At 50.1% G+C, this 24,120-nt stretch overlaps 1 protein-coding gene across 22 annotated transcripts in view; it reads left to right on the top strand.

Moving 5' to 3' along the window:
• Nucleotides 1-24,120, top strand: part of CTBP2 (C-terminal binding protein 2) — a 174,690-nt gene that overhangs the window by 88,509 nt on the left and 62,061 nt on the right. The window lies entirely within an intron of this gene.

Here is a 24,120-nt window from a genome sequence, read left to right as displayed (position 1 = left end):
GGAGAATCGCTTGAACCCGGGAGGCAGAGATTGCAGTGAGCAGAGAATGCACCACTGCACTCCAGCCTGGGTGAAAAGTGCAAAACTCTGTCTCAAAAAAAAAAAAGAAAAAAAGACAGTGTTCACTGCAGAGGGGGCATCCCAGCTAGGTCTTCATGGTGCACCAGACAGGTCATTGCCTACAGCCAGTTGTCTGCAGGGGATCCTTGTTGCCCTGAGCTATTTTGTTACATTCTTCCTTATGTTCACTATATTCTCTGAGACCTTCATGTAGCTACTGCTTTCAGGAGACTTTGCCTTGAGGGACTGATTATCATATTCAGAGAGGGAGAATGCTGCTGTTATCTAGAGGGTAGAGGCCAGGCTTATGAACATACCACAATGCACAGGAAGGCCCCCCACCACAAATAATTGTTAAGCCTAAAATACCAACAGTGCTGAGGGGGAGAGATACAGCTGAACATGTACTGAGAACATCCCCAGCACTCTGTGGTACTGGGTGGGTTTGAAGATCAGGGTTCACAGTTTCCACGCCTGGGCCGTGGGAGTAAGAACAGACCGTCCTGGGAAAGATGACATCAGACAGCCTCCAACCAGCACCAGACCCCGATTGGGAGGAGTCTTCCCTCTCATATGTCGCCATGTCCGGACCCTTTCCGGAGGGCAGCACGCAGAGATGCTGGCCATTTTATGTGTCCAGTCCTGGTGAACTTCACTATGTTCTAAGAGAAATTTACTTGTATCTTTCTTTTTGGTAAAACTTAGCTGCTATAGCCATAACAGTTTGTATAAATGCCTATATGAATCAAGGCAGTTGACTTTCCACCTAAAAATTGTTAGCCACGTACAAATCGGTTTCCAATTTTATTAATATGTTTATCCTATTTTAAAAAATAAATCCCATTTGAAAGAGGTGCAGAAGCCAGCCGTGCATGGTGGCTCACACCTGTAATCCCAGCACTTTGGGGGGCCAAGGCGGGCGGATCACTTGAGGTCAAGAGTTGGAGACCGGCCTGGCCAACATGCCAACATGGTGAAGCCCTGTCTCTACTAAAAATACAAAATATAGCTGGGTGTGGTGGTGCACGCTTGTAATTCCAGTTACTCAGGAGGCTGAGGCAGGAGAATCGCTTGAACCTGGTCAATTGAACTCGGGAGGCTGCGATGAGCCAAGATGGCGCCACTGCACTCCAGCCTGGGTGACAGAGTGAGACTCCATCTCAAAAAAAAGAGAGATGCAGAAGCCATTGAAGAAATCTCATCATGTTTTTGAGCTTCTAAGTGGACATCACCAACATTGAGATTAAGAAAGAAAGATGATGTAAAATGTAAGAGAGTGGCCCTTGCCATTGCAGACACTGATTTATTGGGCAGGGCTCACATCTGAAGACTTGGGCGAGCCGGCGTGGAACTGCTGTGGCTGTTAGCTTTCTCTGACACTGTGTTCTTGGGCTCTGGAGGTGGGATCTCAGCTGTTTGCCATTCTGTCATCTCTATTTATTGCATCCAACCGTTAGTAATGACTTAAATGATGATTGTCAAAACTGTAGTCAACAGTTTTGTTAGTGATTTGGGGCCTTGTAAAATAATTAGTCCTGAGACATGTATCAAGGGGAACATACTGAATATCTGAGACTAGCTTTTACTTGGTTTGAGCCTGCAGGTCCTGCTACAAGACCCTGTGTGTGCTCCAGGGACTTGCAGGCAGTTACCTGGGGAATCAGCCATGCCAGTGGTAGGTGGTAGTTCCTCCCCAGCTACCATGAGGGCCCCAAGCAATTGGCATCTGTTTCTTTGTTTTGGCCTTCTTGTCAGTTTCCTTTTTTTTTTTTTTTTTTCTTTTCTTTTTTGAGACAGAGTCTCACTCTGCACTCTGTTGTCCAGGCTGGAGTGCAGTGGTGCAATCCTGGCTCACTGCAGCCTCCGCTTCCCAGGTTAGAGCAATTCTCTTGCCTCAGTCTCCCGAGGAGCTGGGATTACAGGCGCCTGCCACCACACCTGACTAATTGTTTTTGTTTTTAGTAGAGATGAGGTTTTACCATGTTGGCAAGGCTGGTGTCAAACTCCTGACCTCAGGTAATTCGCCCACCTTGGCCTCTCGAAATGTTGGAATTACAGACGTGAGCCACTGCACCCAGCTTCGTCAATTTCCTTTTCTTGCAGGACAGATAGGAGCTGTACGTGGATTCCTTTTTTTTTTTTTTTTTGAGACGGAGTCTCTCCAGGCTGGAGTGCAGTGGCGCCATCTTGGCTCACTGCAGCCTCAGCCTCCCGAGTGGCTGGAACTACAGGCGCACGCCACCATGCCTGGCTAATTTTTGTATTTTTAGTAGAGATGGGGTTTCACCATATTGGCCAGGCTGGTCTCGAACTCCTGACCTCGTGATCCACCTGCCTCGGCCTCTCAAAGTGCTGGGATTACAGGCGTGAGCCACCGTGCCCGGCCATGTATGTGGATTATGCTCCAGCCAGAAAAGCCCATGTCCAGGCCTCAGGGTTTGTCCATGGTGTGGATGTCTAGGGCCCAGACTGGCCACCCTCAGCCCAGAGGAAGTGCCTGTCTTGACCTCTTGTCTTCCACCAAGTACCCTGCGGGCAGCTGACTGTTCCGGCCCATTCCCCTCAACAACAGTTGCCAGATTCCGTTTCCTGCTTGCATCCTCTGTTTCTGAATCTGCAGCATTTGCAAAGGTGCAGGGTCTGCTTTGGGAATGTTTGGGGGTGGTGGTACGCACTTCAAGGTATCTGGGAATTTGGTTTTGTGATGGAAGGAAGAACCATTGGACCATTAACTGTGGTTTTAGAGAGTTACTGTCTTTCTTGTAAGCGTTTTATTCTTCACTGGCTCTAGTCAGCCTTGCTTTCTAAAAAACTCTTTAAAACCTGGCGGACTGGTCCATTCTCCTGTTCCTTGGCCAGCTGTCATCACCATTAGCTCTGTTTTAATTTGCATCTTGTAAGTTTTTACTGCCATCTTTCAGGTCTTACTTCACTTTTGGGGTGGGACCCCCTTGCCTTGTTCCAGCAGTTGGAACTCAAGTCTTCAGCATGTTGGATTAATTTCCTGTCCCACTTGGGCTCAGGCTCACTGTACCAGTGACCAATTTGTTAGCCAGCTTTGCTGCTTCCTCCATCAGGAGCACACAGCAAGTGTTCTGCATTTTATTAATATTTCCTGGTTTTTCCATCATCCCTGAATCCCTGGCTGGCCCCCTAGTCCAGTGCCAAGGGCTGTCCAGTGGCCTTCAACCAGGCTCTCATGTTCTTGGGCCTTCCCGCAAATGCTCCTTCCCTTCCCAGAGCAGGGAGCCTGCCCCTCGCTGCCTCCGATTCCCCTCTCAGCAGGCGGTGGTTGCATGGGTGAGTGGGGCACAGATACGAGGTCGTGGCAGCCCTGGCACACGGCTCGGGAGCATCTGGATGTGCCTGGAATATGCTTCAATGCAACAGAGGGCAGCATCTGCTCAGAACTGGGGAGGGAAGCAATCACTGCATACGGGGCATTTTGTCTTTGCAGGAATGCAGTGTGAGGGAAGTGGGTGATTTTCTTTTTTTCTTTGGTTAAAAAGTTTTTATTTTAGAAAAATTTTAGGCCAAGCACGGTGGCTCGCCACCTGTAATCCTGGCACTTTGGGAGACCGAGAGCAGCCTGGCCAACGTGAAATCCTGCCTCTACTAAAAATACAAAATCAGCCGGGCGTGGCGGCAGATGCCTGTAATCCCAGCAACTCGGGAGGCTGAGGCAGGAGAATCACTTGAACTCCAGAAGCGGAGGCTGCAGTGAGCTGAGATCACACCACTGCACTCCAGCCTGGGCAACAGAACGAGGCTCCCTCAAAAAAAAGAAAAAAAAGAAAAAATTTTAGATTTACATAAAAATTGTGATGATAATACAGATTTCATATACCTCACACCCAGTTTTCTCTATTAAAATTGGTAATTATTATTATTATTATTATCATTTTTTAGAAATTGAGTCTCTCTGTCACCCAGGCTGGAATGCAGTGGCCCCATCACAGCTCGCTGAAGTCTCTAGTTTCTGGACTCAAGCTATCCTCCCACCTCAGCCTCCCAAAGCTCTGGGATTACAGGCATGAGCTACCCCACCTGGCCTTTCCCTATAATTAACATCTTACATTAGTATGATACATTTGTTTTTTGTTTGTTTGTTTGAGACAGAGTCTCTCTCTGTCGCTCAGGCTGGAGTGCAGTGGCACGATCTCAGCTCACTGCAACCTCTGCCTCCCGAGTTCAAGGGATTCTCCTGCCTCAGCCTCCCAAGTATCTGGGCCTGCAGGCACGTGCCACCACACCTGGCTAATTTTTTGTATTTTTAGTAGAGACAGGGTTTTACCTGGTTAGCCAGGATGGTGTAGATCTCCTGACCTCGTGATCCGCCTGCCTCAGCCTCCCAAAGTGCTGGGACTACAGGCCTGAGCCACCCGTGCCCAGCCAGTATGATGCATTGGTTACAATTAATGACCCATATATATATATAAAACTGCTGAACTCAAGTGATTGGCCCAGCTAGGCCTCCCAAAGTAATTGATCCATTGTTATTATCCAAAGTCTGTAGTTACTTAGGGTAACTTTTTATCTTTCTATATTCACTTCTTTTGGGGTTTGTGTGGGGGGTGGGGAGGGGGGCGGGGTATGGAAAAGGAAGTAATTTCACATCTTTACTTTCTGTCAACTTCCTGATGGTGGGGGAGTTAGGGAGTAGGGAAACAATAAAATACTCTGTGAGAACCTCCATTAAAGGGGAGACTCTCAGCAGAAATCTCCATGTCCTGATTAGATGGCACAACAAACAGAAATGACCGTGTCCTGGCTTGGGGATTTAATATTGGAAAACAAGCTTGTCTTAATGGAAACTTTCAGCCAGTAATTTTGTTTTCTTGTTTGTTTGAGATGAAGTCTCACTCTGTCGCCCAGGCTGGTGTGCAATGGCACGATCTCAGGCTCACTACAACCTCTGCCTCCCGGGTTCATGGCAGTTCTCCTGCCTCAGCCTCCTGAGTAGCTGGGATTACAGGTGTGCACCACAACGCCCAGCTAATTTTTGTATTTTCAGTAGAGATGGGGTTTCACCATGTTGGCCAGGCTGGTCTTGAACTCCCAACCTCAGTTGATCTGCGCACCTCGGCCTCCCAAAGTGCTGGGATAACGGGTGTGAGCCACCGCACTTGGCCATAGGCAGTATTTTTGTGTGTGTGAAACTCATCATTGTGGGCGTTTACAGGTTGGACTAATTCCAATTCTGATTTTGGAATTTAAAGCTTTATAAAATCATAACGCAATTTGTAGTGTTGTCAATAGAAGGTCCTGATTTGTAGGAGCTGGCTGGCAGGCAGCTATTAGGGGAGGTGGTCACTCAGCCAAGACAGGCAGGGAACAGGAAACCCTTGGTCCCGAGAAAGGCCCCTGGAAGAGGCCAGCCCCGAGACTGTTTGGCTAGTGGTGGGGGTGGGCACCAGCTCTACCCCAGCCCTGTGAGTGCATCGTTCCCTTCTGTTCCTGTAGCTGATCTCCCTGCCCCAGCCTGCGATGGGAGGATCAGCAGTAAAATAAGTTGTCTAAGGTCGCGTGTCAGGATCTAAAGGAGAACCCGGTGCTCCAGCTGGCTGAGGGGAGAGTGGGGCCTCGGAGACAGCAGGGGCAGATTCCCCCAGCAGGGCAAAGCAACCCTGACCTCCAAGTTGCAAGGGAATAGGTGACTCAGGGAGTACCTCCTGCAGCCCTGCTGGTCTCAAGGCTCCCACCTTCCAGGGCCTGGTCCTGTGCTCAGAAACCCCTCTGCATAGGGTGCTGATGAGTCCTCTGCAGCTCCCTCACCCAAGGGACCACACTGGGAAACCCAGTAGTTGTCTCGGCCATGGCACTAAGACCTTTGCACCCTGGCCACCTTGTTCCGGGACAGCCGGCATCTGTGGTGTGGTATAGAGACAAAGCTGCCACCTCCAGGACACTTGCTCCTTCCTGGCCTTCCTGCTGCCCTGAAACCTGTGGCCTGTGTGTTAGTGGAAACATTCTCAGTTTCATTGCTCGGTAAACCTTAGGTTATCCAAACTGCAAATAAAATGTTCTCTACTTTCTAGATTTTTATAACTTGCTATTTTGAGAGAAAGGGGATGGGGTTATGTGTGCAAATTAACATTTTCTTTTGGTTTATATAACTGCCTGTCTACATAGTTTGAATTCTTTAATGTAGATGAAGTTTCACACTCCTGAATTTGGGGATGGTCATTGTGTGGTGTTCACCCTGTGCCTAGCAGAGGCTCAGTGAACATCTGTGGTCAGAATGGACGTGTCCTTCGCAGATCAGGATGGTCGTGGGGCAGAACTCTGGTGCAGCTGTGAAGCTTCCCAGAATCCTCTGGAGTCTGTGGGCCTGGGCCGCATGGTGAAATTGGCTGTCATCTTCCTCGCTTTGCTTTCTGGCTGCTTGTTGGGGCTGAGTTGAGGCCCATCTGACTGTCTGGAGGTAGTGGGTATTCATCCGATGTTGCTTGGCACCAGAGGGCAGGTAGATCCTGTGGCAAGCGGGCAGGTGAGAGGCCCACCAAGCAGAGGTGAAATTGGGGGTGCCTCCCAGGGTATACATCGGACCCGCCCTGGGTCTGCAGCCCGGTGGCTTCTTGGGCAGACACTGCACTTGGCGGCTTCAGAGGTGAGGGCACAGAATGACGCGGGTCAGGGAGTCCCACCATGGGCCCTGCCCATGGGACTTGATGCTTGGGTCGGTGTACGGGTCAGGGCCTTCCTTGAACTAAAGGCTACGTGCACAGACTGGCAGCTGACACTTGCTATAACTTACTGCTTTGAGAGAAAGAGAATGAGGGTTATGCGTGCCATTAATATTTTCCTTTGATTTCTCTCATATTTTGGTTTATATTATATCCTTTGCCTGGGTTTTGAGATGGTAAGATAAGAAGTTTGATAAATGGCATATATAAAAGCAGTTTTTTCCCTTTTAAATGGATATTTTTAAGAACAGTTTGATTTACAGAAACGTCTAGAAGGTTACATGGAGAGTTCCGTATCTCCTCACCTAGTTTCCTTATTATCATTTGACATCACATAAGTATGAGACGTTTATTAAAATTAATGAACCAATTATCAATACATTAATATTAACTGAAGTCTACATTGTATTCTGATGATCTAATATCCTTTTTCCATCCCAGAATCCTGTCCAGTTTCTCACCTTGTATGTCACTGTCTTTCTCCTTAGGCCCCACATGGCGGTGGCAGTTTCACAGTCTTTCCTTATTTTTGATGACCTTGACAGTTTTATGGTCGTATATTTTGTGGATTGTCCCTCTACTGCAGTTTGTGTGATGTTTTTCTCATTCCTGGACTGGGTTATGGGTTTCACAGAAGACTTTTTTTGTGTAATCTCTAAATAAAAAAATTATTTAAAGAAAAAAGTGTAAGCCTTTGCCGGCCAATAATGAATCGCCCCACATAGCAGGTGGACGTGGGGGGTGTCTGGTTGTCCATCAGTAGGAGTCACCCTTCCCTTATACCTGGGCCTGGTGGTCAGGCGGGGACTTTCAGGAATTCAGCAGCCTTGCCTGCGTTCAGCTGACCAAAGACTTTTCCATGGAGCTGGGAAGACTGCCCAGGGGAGATAGGAAGAGGCACGTCGCACACACTGGGCTTCCCTGGAGACTTCTGGATTCTCGAGTTCACCCTGAGGCATTTACTGAGCGACACATGGGCTAGTTCCTTTTTTGTTACATTTTAAAATTCTGGTGAGGTCGTTCCATTTATGGATAAGAAACCCCCAGGTGTGAAGGGCTCAGGTGACGTACCCAGAGTCACACAGCTCACGAGTCAGTGGCAGGACTGGAGATCACACTGAAGGTTGGTGCACTGTGCTCCCTGGCTTCTGTGCAGGTGTCACCCTCCTCCACCAGGCAGACTTTGAGTCGTGCAAACAGAAAAGATGCTGCCCACACTTCAGGGCCATGCTTCCAGTCCCTGTGAGCTACCCCCAGCAGGCTCCTGTACGAAACATGACAGCACTTTCTAGGGTGCTTGGCCGTGCCTGCTTCCCCCGTTACATCTGCGCACCCTGCTTGCCTTCCGTTCCTGCCCTGCACTCACCTAGCATGGTGCATGCACCTGACTGCTTAGAAGGCACGGGACGTTCTGACTTGATGTTTTCCCGATTTCTCGCTGGTCCTGATGTTGGTAGCTCCATGTGACACAAAGCATTGAGTCTCTGGCTCTGCTGGGGTTAGGATTTGGGATGTGGCTTGGTAGAGGGGTGGCTGCTTGTGCCTAGCCATCGCCATGTTAACAGAAGCTGTGATGTAGGGGCTCATAGCTCACATCCCTCAGCCAAGAGCCACTGGTCACTCAGACGTTGTCCTGGGTGTTAGGACATCAGCCTGAGCATTAGAGGGAGTTCACCATCAAGAAGATGACGGCTTTTTTTTTTTTTTTTTTTTTTGGCTAGAGTGCCATGGCACAATCAGGGCTCACTGTAACCTCTGCCTTCTGGGCTCAAGCGATCCTCCCACCTCAGCCACCTGGGTAGCTGGGATTACAGGCGCATGCCACCAAGCCGGGCCAATTTTTATATTTTTCTTAGGACAGGGTTTCGCCATGTTGCCCAGGCTGGTCTCAAGCTATCCTAGGCTCAAGCTATCCGCCCACCTCAGCCTCCCAAAGTGTTGGGATTATAGGTGAGAGTCACCACGCCCAGCCGATGATGGCATTTTTCTGATAGACTGGAAAGCCAGCTGAATGAAATAGCTAGAAGAGGACAGTGAGACTCAGCTTCTTCATATGGAGCACGAATGGATGTAAATTTAGTGGGATTTCTTTTCCACTGGGGCTGGCCACAAGAGCTGGCAGTGTGCCCCTACAGTGAGTCCCTCCTTTAACTTTACCTCCCACTTTCTCCCTCCAGCCCCCTTAGCTCTCAGCTCAGAGACCCACAAAAACAAATCCTGGGGAGCTGACTGCACAGGATGTGGACTTGGTATTTCCCTGATACTGGCATTTGTTAGCCGGATCCTGCCTCTTTCCCTCGCCACCTCGCCTTCCCCAAAGTCCCTGCGGGCTTTGCTCTTCCTTCCCTTTATTTTGCTGAAGTTGACAGTCAGGTATGAGCTGCATTAAAATGTTGACTCATCCTTGGGTTGTTTTCAATTTTTTAAAAAGTGCACATTCAGAAAAGCACACAGATTCATGTGTGCAGCACAGGAAATCATCACAAAGAGAACGAGGCTCTTGTTGGGGACATTTGAGTTCAAGCAGAGTGCCCCAGTTGCAAGACTTCCATTTGGATCTGATGATGGCTGGACCTCCCTGGAAAGACTGGATCCTGAAGAGCCCAGTCAAAGAACAGTCTGTCAAGCAGCGCCCCCCAACCACAGTTTTTGTGCAGAGTGGTTTGGGGAGCCCATGGAATGGGGACAGTACGATGTATTTTCTAGTGGTAAACATTTCATCATCGAGTGAGAGTTTCTTTGCTGGGCATTTCCTGTTCTGTGTGAAACAGTTGTGGTTACGTTTCAGATAATCATTAGAGCATATTCTCTGCTCGTTAAGCAGTAAAACCAGTGAGGTGGGGAAACTTGTGAAACTGAAATCCCAAATATGCAAAACTTGGCAAGAAAGTAGAGAAGAGCCAGACCAGCTCTGAGCTAAGTCACCAAACCAGAAAGGTTTCATTCTTTGTCTTTTCTTCCTCTGTCTTTAACCACAAGCCTCGGGCTGAATCCCCACATCTCACTACACAGTCAGGGAAGCTGGGTCAAGGCTGACCGGGGACATTGGCGTGGCGGGAATGGGTGAAATCTCCTGGGTGGATAGTCACCTCTCTGCCTTTTTTGAAACTAAACTTCTCTTGATTTTTATTTCAAGTTGTCCTGAAGAACATGATTCTAAAACAGATTCAGAGCACGCACTCTGACTATAAATAGAACATAAGGCAAACTTGGACAATGGATTGTGGCACTTTTTTTTCGTGTACCTGAAATTCTTAGAGTTGGGGCTCTCTTTCCTTGAGAAGTAGAACTGCTATTCTTCAGAGACCAATGGGTGACCTCAGCATTGTCCTCACCAAGAACGCTGTTTCCCCAGGGATTGCACCCCTCCCGCCAAAGTTATTTTTCTCTGAAGGCCTGAGTTTGGAAGAAGTACTTGCCTGTTCCCGTAATTGTGGAAACCGGAAGGTAACTTACCTGTTTGTGCCTGGCCTAATTCAGATTAGAAAAAGATCAATCCATTGTTGTCTAATGGACAGGAGACGAATGATGAAGAAAACAGAAATAGCGCATAAAATGATAGGGATGTCCCGGCTCCCAGGCAAACTCTGGTGAAAACCGAGGAGACTGTGGTGTTCCCTGAGGTATTCACCATCTAACTGTCTTCCACACCATATATATAAGCTGTTTATAAATTCATTGTCCTGGCCAAAAATACAAAAGCTACTGGCAGTGATTTATTTTTTTTAATGCATTTTAAATAACTGGATTCCTATGTGGAGTTGGAGTTTGATAATTAAATTACGATGGCCTCTAAAGTTGGGGTGCGGGTGTTGAGGGCTTCAGCAGAGAGCTCCCCTGGAAGGTGGCACTGCAGCCCGGGGGTGGGGGGAAACCGTGCCTGATGGAGTTGCCGCAGGGGTCCCTACACGGGGTGTCCACGCTTCTTGCCCAGACACCCTGTGGCTTTGAGAATCGCTGTGACATAGCCAGGGGAGAGCTGTGTCTGCTTAATGCTTTTGTTTACTTTGGAAGTTTGTCCTACATGAATGAATTTGCAAAACTTACATTCCTCGTAAAGCTGTCACTGAGAGAAAACACAGCAATAACTCAGGTGATATAGTTAAACCACCATTGAGTTTGCGCCATCCGTGAGTTGATAAATCGTATAGCTTCATTTGGTAGGAATCAGCAATTTTATGTGGCAATTAATTTTTACTACTGTAGGGGAACCAGAGGATGAGCATTTTACTTCGGTTTTGTGTGTGTTGAGAGAAACTTGACGGTTTTGCCACAGCAAGAAAGGATCGTGCGTGAGGCCTTTCGCACGAGTCGACGTGTTTGGGTGTTATCCTGGGGTGTCCTTGCCAGCTTTTGTTGGTTCCTCACGTGGGCAGAAGAGTGAATGCTCAGTCCCCATCGGGGTGCCACAGGCCTCATGACGTGTGGGGTAAAACACGTGTGTGGCTTGGGGAGAAATAAATTCTCCGTATTTCTTAAGTGTGATGTTTTTCCCCACCAGACCGATTCGCCCGTGCTGTTTCCACATCAGAGATGAAGATGTGCGCAGAGTAACACGTAGTTAGCTTTCCAGATTGCTTCGTAGAAGGACAATGTGATAATTTTCCCGTTGTTCGTTTTTGGTTCCACCAATGATGGCCCATTTAGCACAGCACACAGTTGCGGCTGAGGTCCAGCTCGAGGCTGGCCGAGGCTGTGCACAGCTGCCCAGGGCCCTGCCTCGCTGCTGGGGAGCTGTCCTTTCTTTGGCTAAGCTCTCTTCCTGTGGAGGCCCAGCCTGCTCACTGGAACGCCAGAAAGATCATCTGAGCACAGTTGTCTGTTCAGCCAGCCTCTCTTGGGGCCATTAGGAAAACATGGGTGCACAGCAGATGTTGTTCCTTGGGTGCCCTCAGTGGTTTATTTTTTATTTTGTTGTATTTTTTTGAGATAGAGTCTCGCTTTGTTGCCCAGTGGCGCAATCTCAGCTCAGTGCAACCTCCATCTCCCAGGTTCAAGAGATTATCCTGCCTCAGCCCTCCTGAGTAGCTGGGATTACACGCGTGTGCCACCACACCTGGCTAATTTTTTGTATTTTTAGTAGAGATGAGGTTTCATCATGTTGACCAGGCTGGTCTTAAACTGACCTCAGGTGATCCAGCTGCCTTGGCTTCCCAAAGTGCTGGGATTATAGGTGTGAGCCACCACACCCGGTCCCTGTGTATTTTTTATTACTGATGGCAGCGACCCTAACCCTAACTCTAACCCCTCGCGCTGAGTTCTGCTGCGTGCTGCCAGCGGGTGTCTGCTGTCCCAGAACCTCCCCGCAGCCTTCAGAGTGGGTGGCACTGTCCCCACATTACAGTGTTAGAGCTTTAAACAGGACAGACTTAAAAAAGCAGATGTCCTCATCACCCTCATTTCACGTGCATTCTCTTACAGACACACCCTACTAGGCCATTATACAGTAAACCCTAGCTTCTGTTACATCAACAAATAGTTCAGTGTATTTTCCTAAAATAAAAGGACTAACATTTGCTGAGTTTTGAGAGCACCCCTGTGTCCCCCCATTCAGGGGTCCCTCTCTCTAGTAGTCCAGAACTGAGGCTGGACTCAGTCGTCCCCTGCTCACCCCGTTTTCCCCTGTAGGCACCGTTTTGAGTCCGCTGGGTTCTGCTTCTCCAGCCCCGGTGGGAGCAGTCGCTAAGGGCCCTCTCGGTTTAGCAATTGAAACAGGAAGTGAAACACACAGGAGTTTAGGTCCATCACAAGCTCAGGGCGTGGACGATCCCTGGGCTACCCGGCTTCGGTCCCACCTCCACCCCAGCTGTGTCTTTGGCCAGTTGTTTTCTACCCTGGGCCTCTGTTTAGTCATTTTAGATGAGGAAAGCAATACCTGGTTCCTAAGACTGTTGGGTGGAATGAGTGAATTCGTGCAAAGTGACGGGAACAGTGTCCAGGATGCCGTGAGCTGGGGAGCCTGCTTATTGCTACAGCTGCTCCTCTCAGTAAGGGTGTGACGGTTGCAGTGACCGTGAGGAGGTGGCACCTCACCGAGGTACATCTGAGAACCCAGGAATGCAGGTCAGCTCACAGGTCCAGGATGCTGCACGGGGGCTCCGTCTGGCCTGTGGTACCAGCTCTCAGTTGCGTCTGGCTTGGTGTGGGGGCCTCAGGCTTTGCTGCCGTAGATGCTGTTACATCCTCCCATACCCAGATCACCTGGTGTCTGAGTCCCAGGCCACTCCTGGAACTGGGATGTGTGGGATTTGGTGTCAAACTGGCTGTTCCTTGGAGCAAGGAGGAGGAGAGGTGAGGGAGACCCTGTTCCTGGCGCTGCAGGGCCTGTACCCCTTCCTGTCCACAGGCCTTCTCTGGCCTTCCCCTGGGGCAGCTAGGGGTGTGGAGCAGGGCGGCTGCCAGTGGAGCCACCGTCAAGGGAAGTGTGGGTGTCGCCCCGGATGCCCAGCGAGAGCTTTCCCCTGAACCAGAGTGTCTGGTGCCAACAGCGCCACCAGAGGGGGCCGTTCCACTGGAAGTCCTATCGGGAAGTATTTTTACAGCGCTTGGCTGTCCTTGCAGACGAAAATAAGATGTTTGCTTTAGCAATTTGCTTAGCCCTGAAAACATTCCTAGACAATGCCAGGGCCTTAGTTGAAAATAGTATGCTCAGCTTGCTGGGATGGTCCCAGGAAGGATGTTTTGAGTGAAAATAAAATGGTACATACCAGGGCTGTTTGCCGCCGCAGGAATCCTGGGAGAGTTCAGCATTGAGGGTTGCCGGGAGCCGGGATCTAGCAGGGGCTGGCTATGGGCTGCCTAGGGTGCATCCCTGGGGCTGACCAGAAGATTCCAGAACAGGGAGAACTGTCTGCAGGTGTCACGCTGCATGTTGCTCTTCCCTCCCTTTGCACCTTAGCACACCAGCCCCCACGGGTCAAGAGGGGTCTCCAGCTGTGGGTCACAGTCCTGGTCTCGGCTTCGTGTCCTCTAGGTTGGGGCACCGGCCTCTCCGGGGAAGCCTGCCCGTGTGCTTCTTATTCCTCGACTGTGAGAAACTTCTTTATCCATCTGCAATCTCTCCTCTTGGCTTCCCCTCTCTCCTTGGTCATGGTTCTGCCCACGCAGAATACACCCAATCCCTCTTCCGCATGACTGCCCTGCACATAATCACAGGCAGGGATGGAAACTCGGGAACGTTCCCTGCTGGGGCTAAGCATTGCCATTCTCTTCCACAACACATTTGCAAGTTTTTCACTTGCTCAGAACCAGTGTTGCAGGTAAGCCGCAACAGACACACACAGGTGTACACACACACACACACACACACACACACACACACACACGGGTGGGGGGAATGGAATATCATGACCAGTAGTTAAGGAAAAATGCATTTCTGTTTAAAAGCCATGTTTTAAGAAAAAGTACTTGAACTCAAATAATGACGAGTGACTTATTTCATGACATTTGTCTCTGAGACAAGGTGGCAAATAGTGTGCTATGATCATTTGTCGTGTGAAGAGTGAAGTCAGAGTAACCCGCACAGCTCCAGAGCCTTTGTTTTCCTCTGCGGATTCCCTTGGCAGCGTTTCTGTGGAGGATAAAAATAGCACACGGTGCCTTAAAATAAATGGCTGTGGGGAATGCTTGTGTACATCAGCTGCGTGGCCACATATGTTCACATTCTCCATATTGTTCACTCTTCAAAAGAGTGACTGGGATAGACGGTTCGAATCTGCCCGCCATATGATAACCAAAGTGACATGGAAGAGCCTTTGGCCCCCGGGAAGGATGACTCCAGGGATGGGCAGTGGGGCAGGCTCAGGTGTGTCAGACGCGTGGCTAACCCGCGAGGTCCTGCAGGTGAGCCTTTTCTGTCCTTTACCCCATTTCATCCTAAGTGTCTCCCCTCAAAAGATCAGCAAAGCCAGACCCAACACAAGCTCCCAAACAGACCCCTTCATGACTCCCAGTGAATCCAGACAAACGCTGACAAATTCCGCCTCCTGGAGCTGGGGGTCGGGGTGGGGCAGCACACTGAGCTGCCCACTGATTCAGTGTCAGTGGCCTTGGAGCATGGCTTCTGGGGTCAACGTCAAAAAACAGTGTGAAAATCTTAGCGTGGACATTAGGCTAATGGGTCCAGGTCAGGTGTGGATCAGGATGGGTTGGTGGTGACAAGCCTTGGGTCTGGAGTAAATTCCATCTGAATCATGTGACTTTTGGCTGGAGTGCAGTGATGCAATCTCTGCTCACTGCAACCTCCACCTCTCAGGTTCAAGCGACTCTAATGCTTCAGCCTCCCGAGTAGCTGGGATTACAGGCGTGCACCACCACACCCGGCTAATTTTTTGTATTTTAAATAGAGACGGGGTTTTGCTATGTTGGCCAGGTTGGTGTTGAACTCCTGACCTCAAGTGACCTGCCCGCCTCAGCCTCCCAAAGTGCTGGGATTCCAAGCGTGAAACACCATGCCCGGCCTCAATTCACATTTCTGAAGTGAAATTGCATATGTCTTACCCCTCACGTACCTTCATATAGCTGATTTTCTCCTCTATAAGCCAACAAAACCCAGCAGGATCCTGAAACAACTAGCATTGCTTGTGTCTCCTTTTTACTTAAACACGCCTCCCACCCCCACCGCCCACACTTTGGTTAGCACCAGCAAAGGAGACAAAAGTGACAGTGCCGTCTCCAGAAGGTTCACGCAGTGAGCCTCCGGTATCCATGCAGAAGCCTCCCCCTGCCCATCCTAGTGGTAAGGAAATCTCCTGAAGGTCCTCGTCACCTGCCTGACCGTGGGGATTTGCTTTTGGTGGTGGTGGAATCTCCATGTGAAGAATTTGGTAGACTTGATTCTCTGATCTCTCTGTGCCTTTTTATTTTGAGACAGAGTCTCATCCTATCGCCCAGGCTGGAGTGCAGTGGCATAATCTTGGCTCACTGCAGCCACCGCCTCCTGGGTTCAAATGATTCTCCTGCCTCAGCGTCCTGAGTCGTGGAGATTACAGGTGTGTGCCACCACACCTGGCTAATTTTTGTATTTTTAGTAGAGACGGGTTTCGTCATGTTGGCCGGGCTAGTCTCGAACTCCCGGCCTCAGGTGATCTGCCCACCGCGCCACCACACCTGACTAATCTTTGTATTTTTAGTAGAGATGGGGTTTTGCCATGTTGGCCAGGCTGGTCTCAAACTCCTGACCTCAGGTGATCTGCCCGCCTCAGCCTCCCAAAGTGCTGGGATTACAGGTGTGAGCCACCGCGCCCGGCTGTGGCTTCACATTTCAACAGGGGAATAGCTGCACACGCCCATGCCTCGCTGTGTGAACACTGTCCTCCAGATCCTTGGCAGTTAGCTTGGAAAAGGCAAAACTCAGCGGGAGAGGAATGGATGGTTAGATCAGGTGAGAGCACCTTTATGAGACGGTGCCCAGGAGGCATCTTGTGAGGACGCAGCACTGTGTGTGCAATCGTATCGCGTGAAGAACTTTTAACATCTTTCTGGAGTTTTCTGGTGCCTGTATTCTTTATAGTGGGTGACTTTGGGGAGGGCGCAGCTGCATATTCCAGGCTGGCTGGGTGCAACTGGGACCCCCACTTTGCCTACTGCACAGTGGTCAAGTTCAGGTGACAGTCCGAGAGTTTCTCCCAGTCAGGGCTCCTGTAAAACTCTGTAACAGTTCATAAAGAACAAGCAGAATACTAACTCCGAGAGGCCTCCAAGTTAGAAATGCTTTAGAGGAGAAGGCTGAAAAAGCACCTCCCGCCACCCAGCTCGTTTATGGCATGAAAGCACCAGGCCTCATTCCTGCCACGGCCCTGAGCCTGGCTTCCCGTGAGACCCTCTTGGGGGCCTGTGGACAGGAAGTGGGACGGCCAGGACCCAGACCTGTGACCTGCGTCAGAGTGTAACGAAGTCCAGGCCAGTCTGTTGCCCGAAGCACTGGGATGCTTTTTACTGAAGGAGTGTTTAAAAGGTAAGCTGGATCTCAGACAAAGCTCCTCCAAGAGGCTTCCAGAGGCTGGAGTTTTGTCAACAAATGAAACAGGCCCTATTTTAAGCCATGCTGTGTACCAGGACTTCCTGTTTTTCCAGAGAAACTTCTTGTTTTGGTTTTTGTGATGATGGATTTATTGAAACATTTGCTGTTCAAGTGACCCTCGTTGTGTTCCAAGGAAAAAGTCAAGCTGGAGATGCTGTGGCCTGGAAAAGGGATACGCACTCACAGCAAAAACGTCATCCCCAAAAGACTCAGTCGGGGGGAGTCTGGGCCTCAGTGGCCGATCAGTGAATGGACAAAGAGCTAATTGCCAGTCAGGGGCCCAGACGGATTTCATAGCTCGGGGTTTGGCCTGTTGTTTAGAGGGAGGCGGGGGCTGGTCACAGGACAATTGAAAGGGGTTTTTGTTGTTCCTCTCAGGCTAAGTTAAGCCATGTGTGTGTCTGTCTTTCGAGGAGTGCGGGTCTGGCCAGTCCCAGCCACGTAAATCCCACTCACTTCCTGCTGACCTTTTGACACCAACAGATGTTTTTTCTTACAAGTGTCATTAGGGCCTCTCTACTCGCTGACCTCATCAGATTGTGTTGAAGTCGTTTTCATCAGTTTTGTCTCTTAACAATCCGTTTAACCCTTCCTGGGTGCCTCTCTGGGAATAAGATTGCACTGCCTTCTGGCCTTGCTGTCTCCCTCCTGTCCCCAGGACCTGGCATGGGGAACAGAGCCCAACCCAGAGGGCAGAGAGGCATGCTTCCCTGGCTGGGGGCTGCCCTGTGTACCCCGGGGACAGAGGGACCCTTGTGTCTTCCTCGGGAAGGTGTGATGGAGAATGCAATGAGGGGCTCAACAGGTCCCTCGGAGAGAACCTTCCAGAGCTCTGCCTGTGGATACATGCTCTGATCACAGCTCATCAAGCACTGGGGCCACAGACACGGACTGGGAGGTGGGTCCCCATGGCACTTGTGTGACCTGTCCGCACTGCTGCCCGTGATGGGGTTGGGAGCTATGGAGTTGGAGGTCCTAAGGCCACGGAAGTTTCTGTAGCCAACATCCCTCGACTAAGAGTGCAGACTGTCATCTGACCTGACTCTGTGGCTGTTCTAGAGGCAGGAGGATGCCGTTGGTCATTTAACCTTTCCATGAAGCTGAGGCACAAAGAGCAGCTGTGGGGCTGGCGGGTGACTAGAGGGAGTGAGTTTTCAGCAGATGTCCCTGACTCCTGGGCTGCTGTGTTGTGATGTTATCTTACAGGCTCTGGGCCTCCGGGGCTCCTTAGAGCCAATGGCACACTCTTCTGAAGGCATCTGGGGTGGAGGGGGAGTGTGTGTATCCTGCCTGCACCTGAGGTTTCGGGGACTCACCTGAAGCCTCATCCAGAGCTGACAGACATCTGTGCTGGGCGTGTCCTCCTCCATGGCGTGCACGCCTTCACTATGCAAACCAGCCCTGCAGAATGGAATTGCTGGCTGCTTATGCATTGTGTCAGTTACTACTCACAGCCGCTTAGAATAGTTCTGATCGCACATGGAGCATTCTAGAAGTGGTAGCTGCTTTTGTTTGTTTTATTAGTTGTTGTTGTTGTTATTATTATTATTACTATTATTATTATTTTTGAGACATAGTCTCGCTGTATTGCCCAGGCTGGAGTGCAGTGGCGTGATCTCGGCTTACTGTAACCTCTGCCTGTCAGGCTGAAACAATTCTCCTGCCTTAGCCTCCTGAGTAGCTGGGACTACAGGCACGTGCCACCACACCTGGCTAGTTTTTGTATTTTTAGTACACACGGGGTTTCACCATGTTGGCCAGGCTGGTCTCGAACTCCTGGACTCATGATCTGCCCACCTCGGCCTCCCAAAGTGCTGGGATTGCAGGTGTGAGCTGCCACGCCTGGCCAGTTAGCTGCTTTTAAAGTCATGCGTGCAGCTAAAAAGCGTTCCAGCCTCTTGGAGCCTCCTCCTTCCCACAGTCCCACTCCTCACAGGGACTCCCCTGCTCACAGCTGGGTATGTGTCTACCTGCCTCTTTGATTTTTTTCTTTTCATGATTTTACATGCTAGTCTGGCTTTTTGCTTCTGCAGACGTTCTGTGTCTGCTCTGGAGAGCTCTCCCTTGGAGTGTGGTTCGGGGATTGTGGGGTGTGGCTTTGTGAGACATAGCCGTGTTTTGCATCTGGCTGGTGTGGCTTAGTCTGACTCCACAAGCCTCTGCAGTGCTGCTTCTGGGGGAGCGGGAGATGCACATCGGGGTCCTAAGGACATAGGACTTGCCGTGATCCTAGGAAATCATCCAGGGCCACCCAAGCATCTGGGCACATGAGGGCATGGCACCTGTGTGGTTTTTGCAGCCTTCCCATTTCTGCCCCTTGTGTTGAAGTTGAGGCCAGCTCCTGCCTCGGCTCATGGTGTTCCCTGTCTCAGAAGCAGCTGTGTTTGTGCCCTGAACCTCTGTGCAGACTGCCTTTAATATTTACCTACGTGCTCTTTTTCTCTGAGAGCTCAGACTTAATCGTAGCTGCAGTTCAAGGACCACTTTTAAGAAAAAGCAAGAAGGTCTGTTTACCCAGTGAATTACCATTCAGAGGGGGGTCTAGGAGGCTGCATTCTTAATGTGGGGCCCAGGCTCTGACAGATCTTTTTAATGTTCCCCAGATTTATGGGTGTGCGTGAGTCAGAGTGGAGACCCCAGGGTGCCTGAGTTAACTCTGTGCATGTTGAGCGTAGCCCTGGAATTTATTTTAAGCATCTGGGGTAAGTGAACATAACAGCAGACTTTCCGTTCCTTCAGCTTGTACGCATTGCTGTTGTGAGGAGAATAGCGTTTACCCCAAGAGTTTACAGAAGTGGATATATCACAGACCTCATGTCAGTCTGGGCAGCGGAGGATTTAGAGGGTTTCGCTTGTTTTTTGTTAGTGTTCTCTGTCCTGTAGGTAGTATAAACTAGACGCCATGCATTACAAATGTATTACTGTTTTTATCTTTTCTGTTGAACTGTACTGTGTCAGTGACCATAGTCAGTGTGATAGTTTGTGTAAAGGGTTGTATTAGTTACCTATTGCTGTGTGACAAATTACCTCAAAATGTAAAGGCTTAAAACAACAAAACTTTATTGTCTTGCACTGTCTATGGGACAGGAACCTGCACAGCTTAGCTTGGTGCCTCCTGCTAGGGCCCTGACAGTGTTGCATTCAGGATGTCAGCAGGGTTGTGGTCTCATCTGAAGGCCCGGCTTGGGGAGGGTTCAGCTTCTCATGGACTGTTGGGACTGAGGGCCTTGGTTTCCTGTTCCGTGGGTCTCTCCTTAGGGCAGCTGGCATGGCAGCTGGCCTCTGGGAGGGAGGGAAGTTGGCAGGGAAGATGGGAGGATGCCCACACTGGTAGCCACAGTCTCTTTTAACCTAATCTCAGAAGTGACATCCCCTCACCTGTGTATACTGTTTACTGTTTGTTTAGAAGCAGAGCTTGTACAAGGACATGAATTCCAAGAGGTTGAGGGTCCCTGGGGGCCATGGGATTGATTCTTTTTCTGGCATCCACAGTGTAGATGGGATCTGCCCTATTCAGGGAGAGGGTCATGTTCAGCTTGGAAAGCTCTCAGTGGGCCTCTGGGGAGGGGCAGTGATTCAGAAAATCCTCCATGGCCTTCAATTCATGGCCCTCTACTGTTTTGTGGGCACGCCTATGTCACCGGTGGGTGGCTGTGCAGAGCTGTCCAGCTTCGGATTCCCCAGAAGTCCTGTAGGGGCTGGAAAGGTCACTGAGATAATGTGTGTGCAACCTCAGTGAGGGTCCCTGTGTGGAATCTGATCCTCTGCCGGGTCCCTGGTTTCTTGTGGAGCTGGGCATGAAGGGCAGTCTGTGGCCAGTGCCCTGCCCTTCGGAACTATGTGGCATCTCTCCTTTTCCAAGTGAAGTTCCCATTTCCCTTCCTCTCTTCCCACTCATCAGACCCGTCTACACCTTCGGCTCTGGGCTGAGATCTCCCCTCCCATCTTCAGGAGCGTGTCTGAGATGTTCTTCCCGGCATCATCTGAAGTGCTGTCTCTGAAGCCCAGAGGGTCTAACCTCAGACCTTCCAAAAACCAAAACCTATTAGCCTCACCCCTTCTCTGCCTCTCTTGAGCTGAGCCTGTTGATTTCCCAAGGGCCTTGGGAGTGGAGCAGGCTGAGCCCAGGAGCCACTCATCCCTGGGTGTCCTCCCTGGGAGAACCTCTGGGAGGGGCCTGGAGAGGACAGAGGGCCTTCCTCGCACTGCTGTGTTGGGGGATGCCAGGAGGGGCTGCAAGAATCTGGACTGCAAAAGACCTTTCACTGTGTCCTCTTGCTGTCTGTTCGGCGGGCAGCAAGGTTGCCATTCAAAAGATAGAGTGGCGGGTCGTTTTCAGTGGGCTCCTCCTGCTCCCGTGTCCTCGGTGTTGACAATGCACTGGATCCTTTCTGGAGGTGAGGGAGCCCCGGCCCTCCAGAGATGAACCCCCAGTCGTACTCCAGAAACCTGGGAGAATGCTGCACCTGCCCTGAGGGGCAGCCTTGGCTTCGGTGGCCCCGTGGATTCATGCTTGAATTATCCTGGAAGTTCTGTGGGGTTTTGTTTTCTTCTTCTTTTTTTTTTTTTTTCTCTTCCAATAAGCCTTTTGTACTCCTAAAGTTCCGTGTTTTGAAGAAATAAGTACACTTGGGGTCAGCGGCTGCATGCTGCGTGATGCGTATTCATAAACTTCATTCTGGGGGAAGAATTTGAGAATGGACCGGAGAGAATGCTTTGACAGTCAGAAAAGTTTTTCTCAAAATTTCCCATGAACTTGGGAAATGTGGAGATGCACGTGGCTGTCCCAAAGCCATATGAATGGAGTTGATCCAAGCGCCCAATTCCAGCCTGAGATCCAGTGGGTGCTCGGTCTGGGCTCCCATGGGAGTGTGTTGGGGCTGCCGCCAAGCAGGAACCGATGGTGCCTGTGATTGTGGACCCCAGATTCCCGCTGGAGCCCACACTACCATACACAAAGCCCGGACTGAGGTGTTCAAAGGCACAATCACCATCCGTTTGCTGCTAGACCCCAAGGGCGTTCTTGATAGGCTCTTCCCTCCTCTGTGGGCCATGTAGGGATCACCTTTCTTTGATCTCCCAACCCTGGCATGAGGCTGATGGAATCTTCTGGGTGTTGTTAACACAGACAATACAAAGGCAGGACAGTCCACACAGTGAAATCCCAGACATGGAGCACAGAAAACAGCTTAAGGGAAATACGGTTAGAACATTCCCTCCTGGGTCTCTCCCCTGGCGAACACAGGTCTGAGCCTCTCAGGAGGCTGCTCCCTGCGTGTTGTGGGGGTCAGCTCTGGGACCTGCAGCCCCTCTGACCACTGCTGGGAAATGGCCACGGGCACACCTCAGGCTGTGCGTGTTGAGCTGCCTGGGGCGAGATTGGAGGGTGAAGGTTGCCTCTCCCCATAAAGCAGGCTTGGGTTGACTTGGCGCTTTTTAATAAAGCCAGGATTCTGGACAGATTGCTGCCCCTGCATCACAACCAGGCTTCCTTCCAGGGGGGTCCTGAGCTTGCAGGTCTCAGCAGTGCAGACCCCTACTGATAGGTGCAAGCCTCCCGTCTGTTGGCATGTGTCGGCGTGCTCGGGTTGCTGCAAGAAGGTTCCGCAGACAGGCCAGGACAGAGATGTGTTTTCTCAGAGTTCTAGAGGCTGGAAGTTTGAGATAAGGCATCCGCAGGGGTGCTTCCTTCCAAGGGTTTGAGAGAAGCCCTGTCTCAGTAGCTTTTAGATGCCGTCTTCACGTCGTCTTCCCCCTGTCTGTGTCTAAGTGTCCAACTGTCCTCCTCTTTATGAGAATATTCGTCTCGGATTAGAGTCCACTCTAATGACCTGTTTAATTTGATTGCCGCTGTAACGACCTTATCTTCAAATGAGGTTCCATTCTGAGGTCCTGGGGCTTAGAACTTTAACATAATTAGGGGGGTCCGTAATTCAACCTGTAACAGTCAGTGTGACCTGTGGGCATTTAATTGAAAAGGCTTTTTTTTTTTTTTTTTTTTGGTTGGTTTCTTTCTATTTTGAGACAGAGTCTCACTCTGTTGCCCAGGCTAGCGTGCAGTGAAATGATCTCAGTTCACTGTAAGCTCTGTCCCCTGGGTTCAAGCAGTTCTCCTGCCTCAGCCTCCTGAGTAGCTGGGATTACAGGTGCCCACCACCACACCTGGCTAATTTTTGTATTTTTAGTAGAGATGGGGTTTTGCCATGTTGGCCAGGCTTGTCTCAAACTCCTGACCTCAAGTGATCCACCCACCTTGGCCTCCCAAAGTGCTGGGATTACAGGTGTGAGCCACCATGCCTGGCCTGAAAAGGTATTTTAATTGCTTTGGGGACTTAGTTGACATCAAGACCATAAATGTTCAGGCTTGGATGGCTATGGCAGGAAGTACATGAGGAGTGGGCCTCCAGGGACCTGCCTTTCCGTAAGGGTCTCCATGTACCGTTTTCGAATGGTGTCTGGGGTGGGGACATAAACTTGGGATCCAGGTATCCTGAGTCCTCAGACCTTTTTTCCCATTTATTTGTCTGGCTTGGGCTCTGACGTGCACAATATCCCCATAAAATGTCTCAGAGCAGATTTTTAAATGGCCATTACCTTGTCAAGAATTCTCCAGTGGGATTTCATGTAAAATTAGGATCCCTGATGGTAGCTCACGATGAGCTGTAATTCTCCACATAGGTGATTGTATTCATGGGCACCATCCACCCTCCTCATCCAAATGTCTCCCTCTCTAGAGGATTTCGGTGCAGGAGGCCTGTGAGGACCCCAGTTCATTATGACAAGGTTGCAGTTCTCTAGAAGATTCTCATCAGGAGCCTTGTCTACTCCTCCCCAGCAACCTCTTTCCACTAACTTGTATTTTAGCTATAGCCTGGAACATTCTGAGCTATGATGAATGTTAAAATGGGGTGGTGTACTCGTCAGAGACCTGGAGACCGGGACTGGAAGCCACTATGAAACAGGTGAAATGATTCAAGAAGACAGCTGAACCCCAGCGACACCCCACAACAAAAACAAAAGAGCTCTTTTGAGCCCCACCCCCACCCTTTCTTTTCCCGGCATTTGATAGGCAAAGATGAATTTGTGTGACACGGGAGTGTCCCACCCTCCTCCTCCCCATCAGACTCTGCGAGACACCCGCTCTCCCTTTGGGTGCAGTCATGGATACCAAACAAAGCCTTCATCCCTCTGGGTTTCCGTTACACAACCGTCTTCCACGTGAAAACCGTGTTAAGCAAAATGAATAGCTGCAAGCTATTTTATTTCATGTTGTTAAATAACTGTGGATAAGACTAAGATTTTTCTCTTTATGACTCAGGTTGAAAAGATAAGGTCTGGGAAGCGGTGCCTTTG

The sequence above is a fragment of the Gorilla gorilla genome, chromosome 8 (genome assembly GCF_029281585.2).
Source record: "Gorilla gorilla gorilla isolate KB3781 chromosome 8, NHGRI_mGorGor1-v2.1_pri, whole genome shotgun sequence".
NCBI classification, from domain to species: Eukaryota; Metazoa; Chordata; class Mammalia; order Primates; family Hominidae; genus Gorilla; species Gorilla gorilla.
This window is presented reverse-complemented; position numbering and strand designations above follow the sequence as displayed.